This window comes from Garra rufa, chromosome 3 (assembly GCF_049309525.1).
Source record: "Garra rufa chromosome 3, GarRuf1.0, whole genome shotgun sequence".
NCBI classification, from domain to species: domain Eukaryota; kingdom Metazoa; phylum Chordata; class Actinopteri; order Cypriniformes; family Cyprinidae; genus Garra; species Garra rufa.
The window spans coordinates 38,020,838-38,040,193 of NC_133363.1; positions in this window are offsets into that span (position 1 = coordinate 38,020,838).

Consider the following 19,356-nt stretch of genomic DNA (forward strand, 5'->3'; position numbering starts at 1 on the left):
TGTTGAATCATCTTTAAAGGAGGTCCCAGAGGCCTGAAGCTATAAAGCTAGAGAGAAGGAGAGGGAGAGAGAGAGAAGGGCTGGCTCCAGCATCACTCTCACTCTCTTTATCTTTCTGTCTCTCTCTCCCTGTCTATATCTGATTGATCATATCCCAGCCTGTCCCCTGGGAGGTCAATGCATCAGTTCAGATATAAATAATTGATATTGCATGTGTACATATTCTTAATTATTGTTAAATATTAATAGAGCTTTATGCTAGAGGTTGATTATAATTTTCCCAGTGATTAGTGGCTTAGTATTACTAATGCTACCTTCTGTAATAGCATGTTTGTGTTTGGCCTGAAAATTAGGTTGGGTAAAATTCACTTTCAAAAGCTCACTGAATTGACCACAACACATAAGATGCTGAATTGGATTGGCAAAATAAACACACACACATACTCAAATTTAGTTATTGCCTTGATAAATGTTCAATTAATATAGAAAATTGGTGTACTTGCTCTGTTAATTACGCAAAATATTTTGTCTTAAAATATTCAGTGTATCAGTATTTTTCATTTTAGTCATAACTTTTATACAACTTACTTTATTGATTTTATCCAGAAACCAATAATACTCTACTGTGTTAGTAGACTAGCCCAGTGGTGGACAACAGCTGAACACTACTGAGCCAGTGCTAGACCAATAACCCAAAGGTTTGTAACACCTTTTTCAGTGTAATACCACTCAGTGTTATTAGAACATTAATATTTTGACCAGCTAAAATGGTTTTAAGTCAGTTATTTCTATCTTTTGCTGTAGTGTGTCAGTAGAAAACAACATTTTATATTTCCAAACAGCCATTTTGCCATTGATTGTAATAATCCAGTGAGATTTTTGTTTGCACAAGGAGTCTCACAACAGTCAGTGCTCCACATATGGCGCTTTTCCACTACACAGTACCAGCTCGCCTCAGCTCGCCTCGGCTCGACTCGACTCGGCTCTGTTTGGTTTTCCACTGTGTAAAAGTTGTACCTGTACCGGCTTCCAGGTACTTTTTTTCGTACCACCTCCGGCGGGGTTCCAAGCGAGCTGAGGCGTGCTGAGGCGATACTAAATGTGACGTGAAAACACAGCAGACTGCTGATTGGTCAGAGAGAATCGTCACTATTCACTGTGTCATCATTGCACGCGCCAGCAATAGTATCCAGAATAACCCCACCATTTTTAAAAAGTTTGGCCAGAGATTGCGTGTCATATACAATCCATTACATATTATGGCAACTCGGAAGAATACGCCGTGGTCAAACGAGGAGGTGCAGACAGCGGGTGTGTGTCGCGTAGAAGATTACGTCACGGCAGTTTCCTGCAGCGTCGCTATGACAAACCAGGTACTATTGTAGAGGTACAGGTACAACTTTTACACAGTGGAAAACCAAACAGAGCCGAGTCGAGTCGAGCCGAGGCGAGCTGGTACTGTGTAGTGGAAAAGCGCCAATAGAGATCTGATCTCATTGTCATTTAGTCTGTCTGGAATGACATTAAGAAACGGAAGAAACTGAGACAGACTAAATCTGGAAGAACTGTGGCAACATTTCAAGAAACCTACCTGCAAAGCTACAGTACTGTTAAAAGTTTTAGGTACTTGTGTTTTTATCAATTAAATTGAAATCAACATTTGGTGTGATCATTCTTTGTGTTTGAAGCAGCCTTTGCCCTAGGTGCACTTGTGCATAGTTTTTCAGGTAGCTTTGCAGGTAGGTCTCTTGAAGCATCTTGATATCTCAGTTTGTTCTGTTTTTTTCATGTCATTCCAGACAGACTGGATGATGATGGGGTCTATGTGTGGAGCACTGGCTATTGTCAGACTCCTTGTGCAAACAAAAATCTCACTGGATTATTACAGTTAATGACAAAATAAATGTTTGGAAAAGTAAACTGATATGTCCTAATGACACACTACAGCAAAAGGTAGAAATAACTGACTTAAAACCATTTTTAGCTGGTGAAAATACTAGTGTTCTATTAATTTTGGTCACCACAGTATATTGGTATTGTAACATGTACGGGATAGTTCACCCAAAAATGAAAATGTTGTCATTAATTACTCTCCAAAACTGTTAAGACCTTTGTTCAAATTCGAAACTCAAATTAAAGGTCCCATATTGTCAAAATCGAAATTTCCTGGCTTTTTTCATGATAACTGAGGTCTAGGGGCTATGTAACTACCATATGAGTTTCAAAACAGTCAATCCACAGTAAACTGCACACAGCCTGCTTAAAGTAGCTGTTCATTTTCACGAGCCGCTGTGACTTCCGTAACGATGTGACGTCCGATCTACTCAGTCACCGCCTTCAGTCACCACCCCCAGCACCAATCACCGTCCCACCCTCCTTTTGTCAAACCCAGACAATATCGTGTCCATAACATTGCTAAGCAACAACAACACGAAAACTAATCTAGAAAACCCTGTTCAGTCTATAGATGTCGAAACTACATCATTGCACAGGCTTCAGAACAACGTGAATATAAGAGACCAGTGGCACGTCAACTTCAGCCTCTTTCACACAGCGATTCCGGTAAATACACGGATAATGTTTCCCATGATTTGTTCCGGAATTGTTTGATTTGGTTCATTCACAGTTGTTTTCCGGAATCTGTGCGTGCTTTACACACAACCCATAAAGACATGTGACATTTGGATGTGAGATGTAATGCGACGCGTACGTTTCACTAAACTGAAACAAACCTGAACAAACTGTGCTTCAGCGCTGATAGTGCGGAGCTGGCTCTGCCCGATCGCCGCTTCATTCCACTTTGCACGTATTTTTTTGTAGTGAAGAGTCGCAGGGTAACGTTCATCATCACTACAACACTGCCTTTATGGTTCTGGCTTTTGTTCACACAGCGCTCGTTCCCGTAATTTTCCAGAATCAGCGCGCGTGAAAGGGGCTTTACTAAAGCAACAGTTATGTAGCTTACTGCATTCGGTGTTTGAAAAAGAAAAAACATTAATGATCATTCTGAAATATCTTGTTGAGTATCAGCAGGCTAGGCTCTCTCTATTGCTCTGGGTTCTGCTACAACGATACATGACCGTAGTTACCTGTGATTGGCCTGGCTGTGCGTCACTCAGAAAACAACAGGCCAATCAGAAGAGATGCTCATGAATATTAATTAGATGGGCCAAAATCGACCTGTTTTTGACAGAGCTCCTAAAAAAGGAGCTGTAAAAATATATTGAGATGGATTTTGGCACTTATACCGCAAATATATATTCTTAAGGACATCAACAATTAAAATAAACCTCCAGAAATGTGTACAATATGGGACCTTTAAGATATTTTTGATTAAATCTGAAAACGTTCTGACCCTACATAGACAGCAACGCAACTGAAATGTTCAAGGCCCAAAAAGGTAGTAAGAGCATCATTAAAATAGTCCCACATGGGCTGGGTACTATCACGAATGCGCGTTGATGACTGACACAGAAGAAAATAAATTGTTGAATAAAGTTATTTTTGTTTTCTTTGCACACAAAAAGTGTTCTCATAGTTTCATAAAATTAAGATTGCACCACCAGATGTCACATAGACTATTTTCACAATGTCCTTACTACCTAGGCCTTGAACGTGTCAGTTGCGTTGCTGTCTATGCAGGGTCAGATAGCTCTCAGATTTAATCCAAAATATCTTAATTTGTGTTCTGAAGATGAAAGGTCTTACAGGTTTGGAATGACATCAGGGTGAGTAATTCATTATAAAATGTTACTTTTTGGATGAACTTTAAATAAGTGGACACTGTTTTGTGTGCTTTACAACGAGGGTCTCTCATAGCTCCGCTGCTGCTGACATACCTCTGATATTCTTAGGAGGATAAGTGTGAGTGTCTGTTAATGGCTGTGTGAACGCATAAGCCTCTCTTCCCACGCACGGAGGAAATAAAGAACAGGGAATTCCGGTCCAGCATGAGATGCCAGAGTATTCCCCTGCTTTGCCCGCACTCAATAAATAGTAAATCTATTTCCGAGACTGGCCCGTGTTGCTCAAGAGGCCCCTGGCAGCTGACCTTTAGGTCTGCTATTTAGCGAAACAACATTATCATTCCAAGCTCCTCCTGCTGATGGTAAAACATATAAACCCCCCTACGCACAAACACACACACACCAGAAACACTATACTCAGCTATGGTACAGGAAGCCAGGATGTTTCCAACACCTCAGCCAGAGAGGCTCATGGGGAAGGAGAGTGGGCTGCTCATGTGATCAGGTTTCGCCTCAATGTGTTGAATTACCAAAAGAGCACATTTTCATCCTGCTAATCGCTACGCTAATGCTATTGGCATTGATAAACTGGGCAAAACATGGTTCTTAAGAGATCTTTCCTGCTCCGTTAGCTGGTAATTGTCTCCTAAAGCTGTCTGGGGCAGTGAGTGATATCGCTGACCAGGTGGAGGAAGGACAGGAATAAATTTAGCGTTTTGTGACGCTCGTGGCATGGCGGCCGCTTGGTCAATGTGTGTGGGGCGAAAGTGGTCTGTAATGAGTCCTGGAGACAGACAGCTTCCAGAACCCGAGAATAGGAGCGATCTGTCCACGAGAGCATTTTGCACGTACACAGGCTCATTTTCTGTCACACACGTGCTCATTCGAACTCACTTTCCGTCGCACTCTACCCTTTGATAATTGGTAAACGATATCGATTTTTTTCAAATTGGGTTTCCAAAGATCTGATTCGCCTCCCCCATAACACTATCTACTGTCATAGATATCACCGGATTTGTTCCGTGCAATTGCTCATTTATCGCTTTCTGCTTCGAACAGCACTAGCCTTTGTCATTAAATAAGTTTTGTCTCATCTTCATTCCTGTAGTGCTGGAAATGAGACCTGCCCCTACAACACACACTCTCTCTCACACACTCTCACACAGATTGGATTGCTGCTGACTAACCATCGTGGCGTTCCAATAAACGTCCATGGTTATGTCCTCATCCAGGGTTTCGGGTTGCAGTGTTAATAAAGAACTGTGTTCCCCCCTGGGTTCAGTGCCATCTTGGCATTTCGGATCTGCTGCTTGGTGAAACACAGTAACGGCCCAGTCCGCATTCTCCACAGCCCACTAGAGAGGCGTGTGTGCGTACATGTGCTCCTCTTACACGCTGATGATCGTACACTTCCCTTATTGTTTTACAGCCACTCAGACAATCCTGCGAACAGCTGTCTACAGAAGCTCAGATAAACTGTTTACACAAACACCATGCATTTCATTTTACAGACGATTCAGTGTGGGAGTTGAAGTGCACCGATAAACAGAGGCAGAAGACAAGTATCGAGAGGGGTTTTTTTTTTTTTTGGATCCTTCTTTTGTTTAGGACTAATATCCTTTGGAATCTTTGAAGACAAGTAATTGTATTGCTTTTGATTTATAAAGCTAAGGTAGAAACGATCGTGCAGGTCGGATTCGAAACAGGGCCCCTTCGTGCTCACCAGCTCTACTACACGCTGTGCCTTTATTTTAAAGAGACTCCATATTAAAAATCATACAGCCACAGGCTATGAGTCTTTCTGTGTACTGAAATGGCAGTTGAGGCAATTTTTGGTTGTTTTGCATTAAATAAGGGAAAATTATGCACAAAGAGTGCTGAATGTAATTAAACTAATTAAAACGACAGCATTAATAAAATATCACCCAAAACAGCTGTTGACTGAGATTTAGGCCTTGGGATGCAAGAGGCTGTGTTTAATATATGTGCTTTTAAGGACTCCCTGTTGTCACACACACACACACACACACACACACACACACACACACACACACACACACAGTCATATTTATGTCTTGGGAAAGCCTTATGCACGCATGATGGAACTCGCAAAGATATCGATAGTAAAACAGGGCTTGAAATAATCACAGCAGAAGCCATTCTAATAATACAACACTAAAACACTAATGTTTCAATACTTCAGTCATTTGAAAATCTACTTTATATCTAGTAACTGACATATGCATAATTGCTCAAATAATTATTAACAAAAATCACATTAATCTTCTCAGCCCTGAGATGAAAAAAAAAAGCATTTTTAATAAAACATTGTTAACGCTTTATTTTAGGAAGCAATTCCCAATGTTAACTAGTTGCTTATTAGCATGTATTACTAGCATATTGGCTTAAATGAATAACTACCTTACTAACTATTAACACGCAGCAAATTAGGAGTTTATTTATTTATTTTGAAACAATTAAAATTTTATATATACTGTATAGCTTATATTAACTTATATTAACATGACAAAATACTTTATACGATAATTTCCTCTGTCTGCTAATTTTCAGTATGAAAGTTTCACTCCAAATTGTTATATGATAGATAACAAATGACAAATATAAATGGTAGAGCAGATAACAAGTGTAGTATTTGGAAAAGAAAACAGTGGAGTGGTGAATGTCACATACTTTAAAGAATTAATTCACTTCCAGAATAAAAATTTCCAAATTATTTACTCACCACCATGTCATCCAAGATGTTCATGTCTTTGTTTCTTAAATCAAAAAGAAGTTAAGGTTTTTGAGGAAAACATTCTAGGATTTTTCTCCATATAGTGCACTTCAATGGGGCATCAACGAGTTGAAGGTCTAAATTGCAATTTCAATAAAGCTTCAAAGGGCTGTACATGATTCAAGCTAAGCAATAAGGGTCTTATGTAGCGAAACGATCGACCATTTTCAAAAAAAAAAAAAGAAAAAGTATATACTTTTAGCCACAAATGCTCGTCTTGCACTAGCTCGGCGATGCGTGTCTGCAACTTCACTTGTGGTTAATTCTTTGTCTGTGTACTTTGGTTCTCATTATCTCCTCCAGCATCAAAATTGTCCAACGTAATGGTTTTACCTTTTTTTGTAAAGGCCGTTTGTATTTCTTTGCACGTTCGGTTCGTAAACACTCGGTCAGTACGTCCGCCTACATCACACGTGACCCTTCCAACATGGCTATGTAATGAATGAAGTTGAGCTAGTGCAAGACGAGCATTTGTGGTTAAAAAGTGTATACATTTTTATTTGTTTAAGAAAATGACAGATTGTTTAGCTAGATAAGACCCTTATTTCTCATCTGTATAAACTGCAGTTTATACCTTCAGCCTGTTAATCCCCATTGAAGTCCACTATATGGAGAAAAATCCTGAAATGTTTTTCTCAAAAACCTTAATTTCTTTTTAACTGAAGAAAGAATGACATGAAGATCTTAGATGACATGGGGGTGAGTACATTATCAAGATTTTTTTTTTTTATTCTGGAAATATAATAATCCTTTAATATACTGTCATTATGCTTTTTACATTTTATTTCGAAGTCTGATAACCAATCAAGATGAACGAAATTGTCCCTCTCTCTATTTGGCATGAGGATGTTAAATAAAAACGGTCGCCGCTGAAGAATATTCATTGTGTTTCCTCAAGGCGATGTCCACATCCACAAATCACACAGCGTCCTTCCTCAGTCTGTCAGTGTGGCCTGAATGAGCGGTGTGTTTAATGACAGCTAATGGATATTCCAGAGGCCAGAGACAAACAGACAGTATACTCAGATCAGTGATAACAGACACAATGAGGGCTGAGCCCAATGATTAATCAGCTCGAGTCTGATTGTGTGGACAGTCCAACAGGAGTGTGGTGTGTGTGTTCCTGTGTTGGGCCATTGTGTGCATGTGTCTATGAAGACAGGGGGTTGTATACGAATTGGTGGATGGGTTTGAGTGTGTTTGACTGATTGGGGTCGGGTGAACCCTCCTGACTGGTCATTCTGCCACCCACTCGGACCTCATCCTCAACTTGTCTCCATACTGGATGGTTTATGTGTCTTGTCCATGGGTGCCTGCATGTGGCCTATATGTCTTTCTCTCTCTGTATATGTATTAAAACAAGTTCACAGCAGTATGAAAAGCTCATACATTTTTGAATGGACTGGTGACAGTATTTAAGTAAATAGTTCAGTTCAGTTTGTGTAGATACATTTGTAATAGTCAGTATCCAGACTATTAGTGTTTATCTTAGAATGTCAATATGTCATATGTATATGCGTGTGATTTTTATCTAATTTTGCACGTATGTATGTGTGTTGATGTGTAAGTTTTGTCTGGCTCATTAAAGCCATAGCATGTGTGACGAATGGTTTGGTAGGTGACCTCTCTTAAGACCGGTCAGCAGCGCAGACCAGTCTGTGACCTTCGGACACTCCTTCACATTAATCACCGCCTGCTGTGAGGGCTTTTAGCGGCGGTGCTGAAAACTACTGTCCATCTCCTCTTTTTCTCTGCAGACCATCCATCCTTCTCTTTCATTTTTTCCCTGGGCCGGTATCAGGCCATCAGGGTGCTCTCATCAGCACTGGTTTTATCTGGAAGCGCTGCTGAATATTGAAATGTGATCCTTCACTGATAAAGGCCCTCTGTCTAACTCTCCATTCTCTCCCACTCACCTCTATCTGATAGAGTCAGCACACCGCAGTATTACTCCATTGTCTCGCTCACAGGGTGCTGATAGCACAGGTACTCCGTGTGGAAGGCTGTGGGTGTGTGTTTGTGTGCTCTGAGATACTCAGGGTAGGTGGAATGATAACAATGATGCTGACGATGACGATGATGATGGTGCTAATGAAGATGATGTGTGTGTCTTGGGAAAGAGGGGGTGTATGGCAGATAGACAACAGATAAGAACCGCTTGCTTGGACAGCGGACGGGTTCTGTCCTCGCTTGTTGTGTTTGTGAGCGCATACCCATAATGCAATGTGAAAGATGGATGTCTATCATTCTTTCTTTCTTCCTTTTTCTTCGCTCCATGCCACCCCCTATCAGGGAATGCTCCTTCCCAATGAAGAAAATAGGCCAGTGCTAATTAAAGTGTGTACCTGAACAGCAGAAGCACTTCAAAGGAAGCTCACTAATGCATAACATACTCATAATTACACACTCCTCACCACCCCTACCACCTCAGGTATCACCCACACAGGGGCTCAGGCTACGCTACTCATCCTGTTGCCTTTTATTTTGTGTGTGTAAGGCATGTTGACATGGACTGGGTGCTTATGAAGGTGTATATTGGCAGTAGTATTGGCCTCATTCAGGTCGGCTTACTTCATAGAGCTTCGTCGTGCTTATCTTATCTGCCAGGTTATTAACCAAGATCAAACAAACGATCAAGAATGAGTTAGACAACAATGAAGTCGTCAAAGTACTGTCATAAAGTCAAGATGCTTTGAAAGTGATTGAGATGTGTGTTAGGGCTGTGTTTTATCTATTTAATGGCCCATTAATTAATCAAATAAATTACAAGTGTATACAGTCAAACCAAAAATTATTCAGACACCAGATATCACACAGGACACACTATAGTTCATTTATGTAAGTGCTTTTTACACCACAGATTGAACAAAATTAAGTATTACTTGGTAATTGGTCAACAAAGTATTAATAGTTGTATAAATATTGTCATACTAACAGTCTGAATTGTTGCTTGATTGTAATGAAGCAGCAAAACTAGCTGCTTTGTACAGCTGAAAATACTTGGACAAGACACCGGAAACCATACCCATTACATTTATACAATTTTATAAGCCATATCCATAAATCTTTGTTGCAGATTTCATTGTTATTATTATTATTATTTTTAACAAGTGACAGCTGTGAATATGTACACTACTATTCAAAGTTTTTTATTTTTTTTTGAAAGTTGTGCAGACTGCATTTATTTGATCGAAAATACAGTAAAACAATTATATTGTGAAAAAATATTATTACAATTTAAAACAAGTGTTTTCTATCTGAATATATTTAAAAATTTGATTCCTGTGATGGTAAAGCTGAATTTTCAGCAGCATTTACTCCAATCTTCGGTGTCACTCAAGCCTTCATAAATTATTATAATACGCTAATGTGGCGCTCAAGAAACATTTCTTATCAATGTTGAAAACAGTTCATATTTTTGTGCACACCATGATACATGATATATTTTTGTACAGATTCTTTGATAAATAGACAGTCCAAACAAACAGCCTTTATTTAAAATAGAAATCTTTTGTATAATATAATCAGGGGTGCACATAAGTGGTACACAGGTGCGCATGTGCGGCCAAAATAAAAAATGCGCTGTGTAAATAAGTTCAGACCGCTCATTTGCATACTGACATGCTTGACAGCTGTTAATGCACATTTACCATTTTAGATTGACAAACTGTAATACTGTATAAGATATAGACTGTTTAAGATTTCTATTCGAACTGAACGCATAAATCTAGGCTATCTGCTTCCGTTTTTTTTAAACCACAATGCAAACCTGACATTTCATTCACTGACGCTATGTCGAACGTCACCGGCAACACGACACAATAAAAGCTTGTTGATTTTAATTTTGAAAATTATGAAAATTCATATGATATAATATAATTTATTTATAAGTTTACTATAAAATTATATATTTTTTTTATTTAAAACTCTATTTTTATTTAAAAAATATTATAGTATTATCACACTTTATTATTTTGTTTATTAAAAAAAAAACGAAATAAATAGTGCAATAATATTATCACTATTAATATTTTTTTTATAGTTATATTTAATGGGTCACACTATATGCAGTGTAAGGACTAAACCAAATCTGCAGGTGCTTTTATGAGAACCAGGCTGAAAAATTTATGTGCATCCCTGAATATAATATTACCAAAAATTGCAATATATTAAATACTTTTCTTTTAGAAAATGTACTCTTTACTGTCAATTTTGATCAATTTAATGTGTAGTTACTGTTAATTTCTTTAAAAAAATAAAATAAAAAATGCTGACACCAGAGATGTGCTTTAGTGTAATTTGTAGTCCGTGTTTTGTTAATATCATAAAACCCAGGGTCATAAAAGACAATGAGGAATGTTACATGCTAAAATGTTATTATAATTTTTTTAATATTATATTTTTCCTGTTTTGTTTCTTGGGCTATGAATGTTAAATTGCCTGAAATATTACCAGCTGAGTCACCACAGAATGTTTTTTTTTTCATTGACTCTTGTGCTGTAGTTCACTGTTTCTACAGTGCGCAGCACAACAAAGCTGCCATTAATAATGTGTGTCAGGGAGCAGATGCGTGTTCTCATTCTAATCATCCAATCAGAGCTTTTGTCCATAAATAATTGGAGTGATTTTGCGGCCTGTAAATTACAGCTTATTAAATACATACACAGGCACACACACATACTCACTTTGCCGTATGAGGCAAGATGAGCATCAGATACACTTCCGAGAATCCGTGCTATTTGTCTGAAAGCAAGTGTGTGTGTTTGCAAGCATAGCCATGTGCATGTTTTGATCTTTGTTCTTGTGCCATGGTCATTGAGAAACTCCAGGAACAGAAAACCCTCGTTAGTGGCTCAGGCCCCCAAACAGGCCTGTGATTGGCAGCTGCTCTCCTCACGGCAGCATGAGTCTTTCACACCTCCTCTCTCTCCATATGCTCCTGTGTGGTCAGACGGGGAGAAAGCGCATGTGACGTGGTGCTTCAGCTCCGGCCTCAAATCTCTATTTAATCTCCTGGACTCGAGTTACCCCACACTTAATAAACACAGATTAGTGCTATTCTTCAAAGCGTGTGGCACGTATCTCACTAGCAGCGTCTCGCCAGCGCCCTGCCCAACGATGGCACCGGCTGGCATGATAATCGGCCCGATTGGCATACCACTCAGATGTATACACGCACACACAGATGCAAACCGTCACTGATTCATGTATGCACTATAGCTACATGCATTAGCACATAGAGTTTTTATATACATAAGTCTTCACAGAAGGACTGGCAGTGCCTGGCGTGCTAAACGGCTTGAGTAGTGTGTCATCTGCTCAGACTCTTCTGTCTGGCCCATGGATCCACTTGGCTGGGCGGACCATGTTTTGGACATCCTCCTTCTCTCTAGTGCCAAGAGCAATGTTTCGGGAGCGTCCAGGAAAACAAGGGACCTCCTTATTAACCTTTAGCTTTTAAGCGTGCATATTTTTATCAGGTATTTTTAATGTTCTGTTATATGATAGAGCTGGATCAGAGAGAGAAATAAAATAAGAGATTTAAGAGGGACATAATACGGCATAAAAAGCATAACGGAGATGCAGATCCGGCATCAGCACGTTGGGTGAAATTAGTTCTCCGCCGGCGTCACAATGGGCCAGGGCTGTAATATTGAAAGGTTACTTGGGTTACGCAGGCTCGCCTGTCTGTCACCTCTCTGCCTTCAGGGGGAACTAATCACTTCACCCCATAATTACAGCCACAATAGAGCCGGTAAAAGAAACCTGCTGCCTTTCAGCTGAAGACAGGGGCTTTTTTTAATTAGGCCCATCCGTCTTAACCTTGTCTTCCAGAGGTGAGCGGGAGGTAGCCGGTTTGAGCTATGAAAACACAGCACTGTACTAGCCCAAACACACACACACATGCACTGTATTGTGTGTGTGCAAGTATTGCATCGCATTGCAGACGCTAGCCGTTGGAGTGGCATTGTCTCTGTCTCTGGCTCCAAAGGGGATTTGTGTGTTGAATGGTGTTTTTCTTTTTTTCTCTCTGTGAGACAATACTCAAAATTCACAATGGGAACCCAACACTACACACCAGAGCGATGCATGCCAAACGCGTGATGGCCGACTATAAAAAATTAAGTGAAACTTCAGATGACTAAACAGCTGCTGGTGTGACGTACAGCTCGCAGGTTTGAATAGAGAACGACTTGTAGCGGGTTTTTATTAGGCTTTTCTCAGAGTGGAATCAGGAATTATATGATCAGAATCAGTGTCTTGAGTTTGAGCTTCATTTAAGAATGTGTGAACTGTTTGGAGAATTGTCATGCCTTTCCGGACTGAAGGTTTTTGCATTTGTGTGGATTTAGAATGCGACTTTGAGAAACAAAAAGTTAAAAAAAGGTCCATTTGTGTCTCATCTTCTACAAATCAATAGCAATAGCCCTCATGCATCTAAACATTTTCACATGCAACACAAAATGAGTTGTGATCTTTGGATGTCAGTTGCAATTTTTAATTAGTTTATTCATGAATTTATTTTAAAGTCGAGTTAGGTCTAGATTTTATAGAAGCCTGTTTCCGCCTAAATGAAAGGGTATTTGTGCCTTTATTTCATGCGATTGTAAGATTGTACGTCATAATGTGGCTTTATGCCTCATAATTGTGGCCTTATACATAGCTATTGCAGCTTTGTAATATCGCCACTGATAGTGTTCCTTGCATCTGTATACCTTATGACTGCAACTCTGAAATAATTTTTTTGTTTTATTTTTTCCCAAAAACTGTTTAAAAATTTTCTGGATTACGTTTTTTTTATTTTTCGTAGATTCTGTTTTTATGGTTTTATTCAATTTTTATTCATAATATATTAATTTGATCATATTAATTTATTAAAATTAACTTTTTATTGTTAATTAATCATTGCTAAATGGAAACCATGAAACATACACAATTTAGCAGCAATTAAAAGTTTTCAAGGCATTTTTCCCCCTTTATTTTACGTTTTATTATTATTATTTTCAAATTCATTTTATTTTTCATTTTCGTTTTATTTTTTGTGTTTTCCATTAGTTTTCTCCATTCCATTTTAATGGTTTCATTAAATTGTATTAATCAAAAGCTCTAAATAATTAAATCTCTAAATATTGAATTAAAAAAAAACTATTTTATCATTTATGTGTTCAGTATGTTCAGTAATATATTTCTGTCACAGTTTCTCCAAGTTAAACTGAAATATTATTTTGACGGGTTGCTGTAAAGACCTTTGAGTTTCTGTTTGTATATTATATGATAAATAGTTTTTCTCACAAGAAACAGTAAAATGCTCATGAAGTGACTCTCTAGCCGTTCTAAAGATTACATTCATAGATTATACTCATATATTGAGGCACGCTTCAGTATGTATGTTGTTAACAAAACCGTGCGTCTGCACCATTCATTCACACAGAGACATGCAGAACAAGCAGGATTCATATTTAAATAATATTTTGACAGCTTAATATTCACAGACACTAGTCCAAATTGCGTTTTGATTTAAGTGTACTGACCTACTTTTGATTTATTGACATTGACATTCCACGTTATACAGTAAATTCCATATATATGACTAGATTTACCGATTCTCTCCACGTTTTCCGCATCGCGGAAATCATAGGGCCCTGCCTATGGTAATTGCGACTTTATCTGACAATGTGACTTTATATCTCACTATTCTTCTGACATCTTTGAAAATGAGACTTTTTTTTTTTATTCTGATCATGTGTTATCTCAATAAGGGAAGGAAGTGAGCCAGGACTATCATATGTATGCCCTCAAAACAGAGGTGCACGATTCCACTGACAGACTGTGAATGTGTGTCTGCATGCATGCGTGTAAAACAGATACAGAGAAAAGACACAGCAGAAAGAGTGAAAACCCTTGAACGTCTGAACTCTCTCACCCTGTATCAATAAGGGACGTCTTTCCTATGAACATTTCCAGGTGAGACGTGAAACCCCATGATCAAAAGTGTTGTTTGTTTTCACACCGCCAACCTCAGAAGGAGTCTGGGGGCACAGCAGCCCTCGTCCCTGTAGAGTGCACACACAGGGCCAAAGCCCTCTTACTTATTATATCTCTAGAGAGAGCAGGTGTGTGTGTGTGTATGTTCATATGTTCAGGTGAATAACTGTGGCTGCTGGCTGCTTCTGACAGTGATGTGTCTTGTCACCTTTGCTGAAGACGGATGCTGGTATGAAAGAGCGGGGAGACGGGACAAGGGCTGAGATCCTGGCAAAGACACCCTACACTCCTCCTTTTCTCCTACAGCGTTCTCTCTTTTACCTCTGCCTTTCTCTGGCTCTTGCTCTTTCTCTCTGACCCAGGGTACACAGCGTGCTCTTTTATCTTCTGTAGTGTGGCACGCTCGTATATTATTCATAGGCAGTGCAGCACGAGGAGGCGTCAAGTGGCAGGAGTAACAAGGCGCTGAACTGAGGAAGGAAGGTGACGACTCGGCAGGAAGATGAAGACACACGTACACACACACACACACACACACACACACACACCTATCTATATGTGCCACGTCTGTTTCTGTACCTTTACATTAGATACTCTCTTAATATTCTGTCTCTCGAACGCTTGCGCCTTCGTACTATCCCTCCTTAGCCGTCTTTGCCATTCTTGGCGGAGTGAGCTCCAGGGAAATACACCTCTAAGGGGAATGTTTCCAGGATGATGTGTTATGTTTGTGTCTGCGGCTGACTATGAAGACGCTTCACAATGCTTTTAGTTTGTTTAGGCACAACAGGGTTTGTTTCCCTGGCAGCCGAGTTGGCTGAAGGCATCACGCCGTCTTTTGAGGAGATACAGGAGAGCGATGGATCCAGGAGTTGTTGTTTTCAGAAACAGAGAGAATAAAGTGAGCAGGTGAAGAAGAGACTTGCTGCGTGATGCCGAAAACACTCTTTCACCTATTCTGTGGTACAAAAAACACCTTTTGTAATGAAAAGCGTGAGGTGTATCGAGTAATATTTTAGCACTGACATGCGTAAAAACAGAAAACATTTTTTTCCCCAAGCGTGAGGCAGCGCTCTACTGCTCCGTTAGTGATGAGCATGTGTGTGTCCAATCAGGTCCTGAGGAGGTTAAAGGGGGGCGTGGCAGTATTTAACCTCCAAGAATGTCATACTGGGGCTCAGAGAGCATGATGGGAAGGCAGATTGGAAGGTGGTAGAGTCTGAGGCCATCTGTGTGTGTGTGTGTGTGTGTGTGTGTCTCTACTGCACCACCTGGCCCTTCGGCTTGACCCAGTGAAGCGAGAGATCTATAGAGAGAGAGAGGAAGACATAGTCCGAACAAGCATTAGTTCATCAACGAGACCTCCTCTCCACTACTTAACACAAGCTATTGATCCACTCCATACACACACCCGCAGCCACTCGAGTTTGTGTCTCCCTCTCCTATGGATTATCTCCAGTCTATTCTTATTGATTCTTTCCAGCTCTCACTTGATCGTTGGAGAATGCTCTAAACACTTATTTGAAATTATAATCCGCAGGACTAAATGTCATAATTGCCCTGTAGGCCTCTGTTTGATTGGTTAGAACAGGTGGTGTGGGATATGCCTCGATACTGACATCTTAGTGCTAGCCACCGCTAATCTGCTAACTCATGAACAAAATAGCAGCACACTATCTGGCATCTTCAGAAAGATTATACAGATATCATGTGAATGATCGAAGGAATGCATAGCAGAAAGAGGATAGCGTTGTTAGCCAAATCGAGTGTTGAATTGGCGGCTAATTGTTTGCGGTTTGAGTATATGAAGACTGTCAAATACAGGTCATAGCCTCATTGTTTGGGTTATTTGAGTTGAAATGGCAAGGGGACGTTGTGTATTAGTCAATGTGTTTGTGTGTGTCAGGGGAGCGAGGAGGGACGAGATGAAGATTGACAGCGATATTGATCTTGGATTCTCTGTGGAAAATGTTCCTCATGCGGATACTGCCAATCAATAAGACTGAGGTAAATATTGTTTTGCAAATGTTTGATATCAGGTGTGATCTTATAGGGTGTCTGGAGTTTAATGCATTGGAATAGAGAGCTTTTACCACTGTATGTGTCTTTTTAATTTGTTTAAAATGCTTGTTATGTGTGGCCTTTAGGCTGGATTGTGTGTATTTGTACACTACAGATCTTCCTCTGCTAATATCTGAGAGTGTATGTCTATGCACTATATGCTTGTATGATCTACAGTCAAACCAAAATTTATTCAGACACCTTTCTCACATATTCACAGTTTATTCACTATAGTTTAGAAAATGTTAATGCAATATGAAAAGAACTGAACAGAACAAATTCATCTTAAAAATTCCAGATAACTTTGATACAAAGGTATGTAACGGATTACAATCAACAAAAAAATCAGACAACTGTTATTATGAAATATTTACACAACTATCAATACTTTGTTGACCAATTACCAAGCAATGCTTAACTTTGGTCAGTCTGTTGTATAAAAAGTTCACATTAGCAATTAAAGAAAAAAACACTTAAGCAAAAGATGGTTAGGTCTAAGTGTCTGAAAAATTTCTGATCCCAAATTTTTTTTTTATCAGTTTTACTGGTAGTCCACTGTATGAAGAATTTGTGGGTATAATATGTTACAGTTTACTTTATTTTGCTGTCCTCACTTACATAAATGAACTATAGTGTCCTGCATCCACTAGTAAAAAAAAAAAATCTAAACATTTTATCTGCTGTCTAAATAATTTTTGGTCCCAAATTTTTTATCAATTTTACTGGTAGTCCACTGTATGAAGAGTTTTTGGGTATATCACAGTTTACTTAATTTTGCTATACTCACCTACATATATGAGCTATAGTGTCCTGCACCCTCTAGTAAAAATATCAAAAATTATATCTGAATAATTTTTGGTTTAACTGTATATGAGACTTAGTCACACTTTATTTTAAGGTCATATTCTCGCTATTAACAAACCATTAACTATGACTTTTGCCTCAATAAACTCCTAATTTGTTGCTTATTAATAGTAAGTATTAATAGTAGTTTAGGTATTAGGTAGGATTAGGGATGTAGAATATGGTCGAGTTGAATATGCGCTAATTAAGTACTAATAAAAAACCATTATGTTAATAATAAGCATGACAATAAGCAACTAGTTAATAGTGAGAATTGGTCCCTATAGTAAAGTGTTACCCAAGACTAGATGAGATTTTAGACAAAAGGGTCAGTTACTCATAACTAGCCACAACAAGCAGAATTGAGCGCATTATTTCTAAACTGCAGAAAATTAAGATATTGTTATATTGCTGATACCTTGAAAAGGAAAGGTAGTTCACCCCAAAATGAAAATTTATTTAAAATAATTTACTCACCCTTGTATTTTTCCAAACCTGTATGACTTTCTTTCTTCTGTGGAACATGAGAGAAGATATTTTGCAGAATATTGGTAACCAAACAATTTGGTCACTATTAACTTCCATTAAAGGATTAGTTCACTTCCAATATATATACTTTCTATCCACAAATGTTCATCTTGCACTAGCTCTGCAATGCATGTTTGCAACTTCACGCATTATGTAATCACGTTGGAAAGGTCCCTTACGGTTAGTTAAATGATGATAGAACTTTTGAGGGAACTATCCCTTAAAGATACTGCTGTACCTTTAAGACTTCTGTGTAAACATAGAACAGTTTACATAGGAATCTTAAAGGTAAAGCTGCAAAAATGGCCTGTCTACTTGTCAGGGTCGGTGAGAGGGTAGAAAATAGTCATGTAACATTAAATTAACCTCTCAAATAACATAATATGTGACCCTGGACCACAAAACCAGTCATAAGTGTAAATTTGTCGAAATTGAGATTCTTACGTCATCTGAAAGCTGAGTAAATAAGCTTTCCATTGATATATTGTTTGTTAAAATAGGACAATGTTTGTCTGAGATACAACTATTTGAAAACCTGGAATCTGAGGCTGCAAAAAAATCTACATATTGAGAAAATCGCCTTAAATGTTGTCCAAATGAAGTTCTTAGCACTGTATATTACTAACCAAAAATCAAGTTTTCATATATTTATGGTAGAAAATGTACAAAATATCTTCATGGAACAAACATTACTTAATATGCTAATGATGTTTGGCATAAAAGAAAAATCAATAATTTTGACTCATACCATGTATTTTTGGCTATTGCTACAAATATACCCGTGCTACTTAAGACTGGTTTTGTGGTCCAGGGTCACATATGTGGACCTCAAGATGAAAAAAAAAATGCTATGCTATGGCACTTTTAAGTATGGTAAACTGCGAATTAGCTCATTGTTCCTGTCACATTTTATGTGTGTGTGTGTGTGTGTGTGTGTGTGTGTGTGTGTGGTCTGGTATTCATCACATTGTGGGGACCAAATGTCCCCACAAGGATAGGAATACCAGTAGATTTTGACCTTGTGGGGACATTTCTCAGGTCCCCATGAGGAAACAGGCTTATAAATCATGCACAATGAGTTTTTTTGAGGAAGTAAAAGTGTGCACAATCTCCTGTGAGGGCTAGGTTTAGGTGTAGGGTAGGTGTAGGGTGATAGAAAGTACGGTTTGTACAGTATAAAAACCATTACGCCTATGGAATGTCCCCATAAAACATGTAAACCCAACATGTGTGTGTGTGTGTGTGTGTGTGTGTGTATGTGTATTAAAGTGGGTTTCGATTTAGCTGAGTTCAGAGTTTTCAAGTGTCTTCTGTTTGATAACTGTTTGATAAGGTGAAAGAGAAGTTATTTTATGCCGTAGAGTTTGGAGAAAATCTGCACATGAAGAGAACAAAACA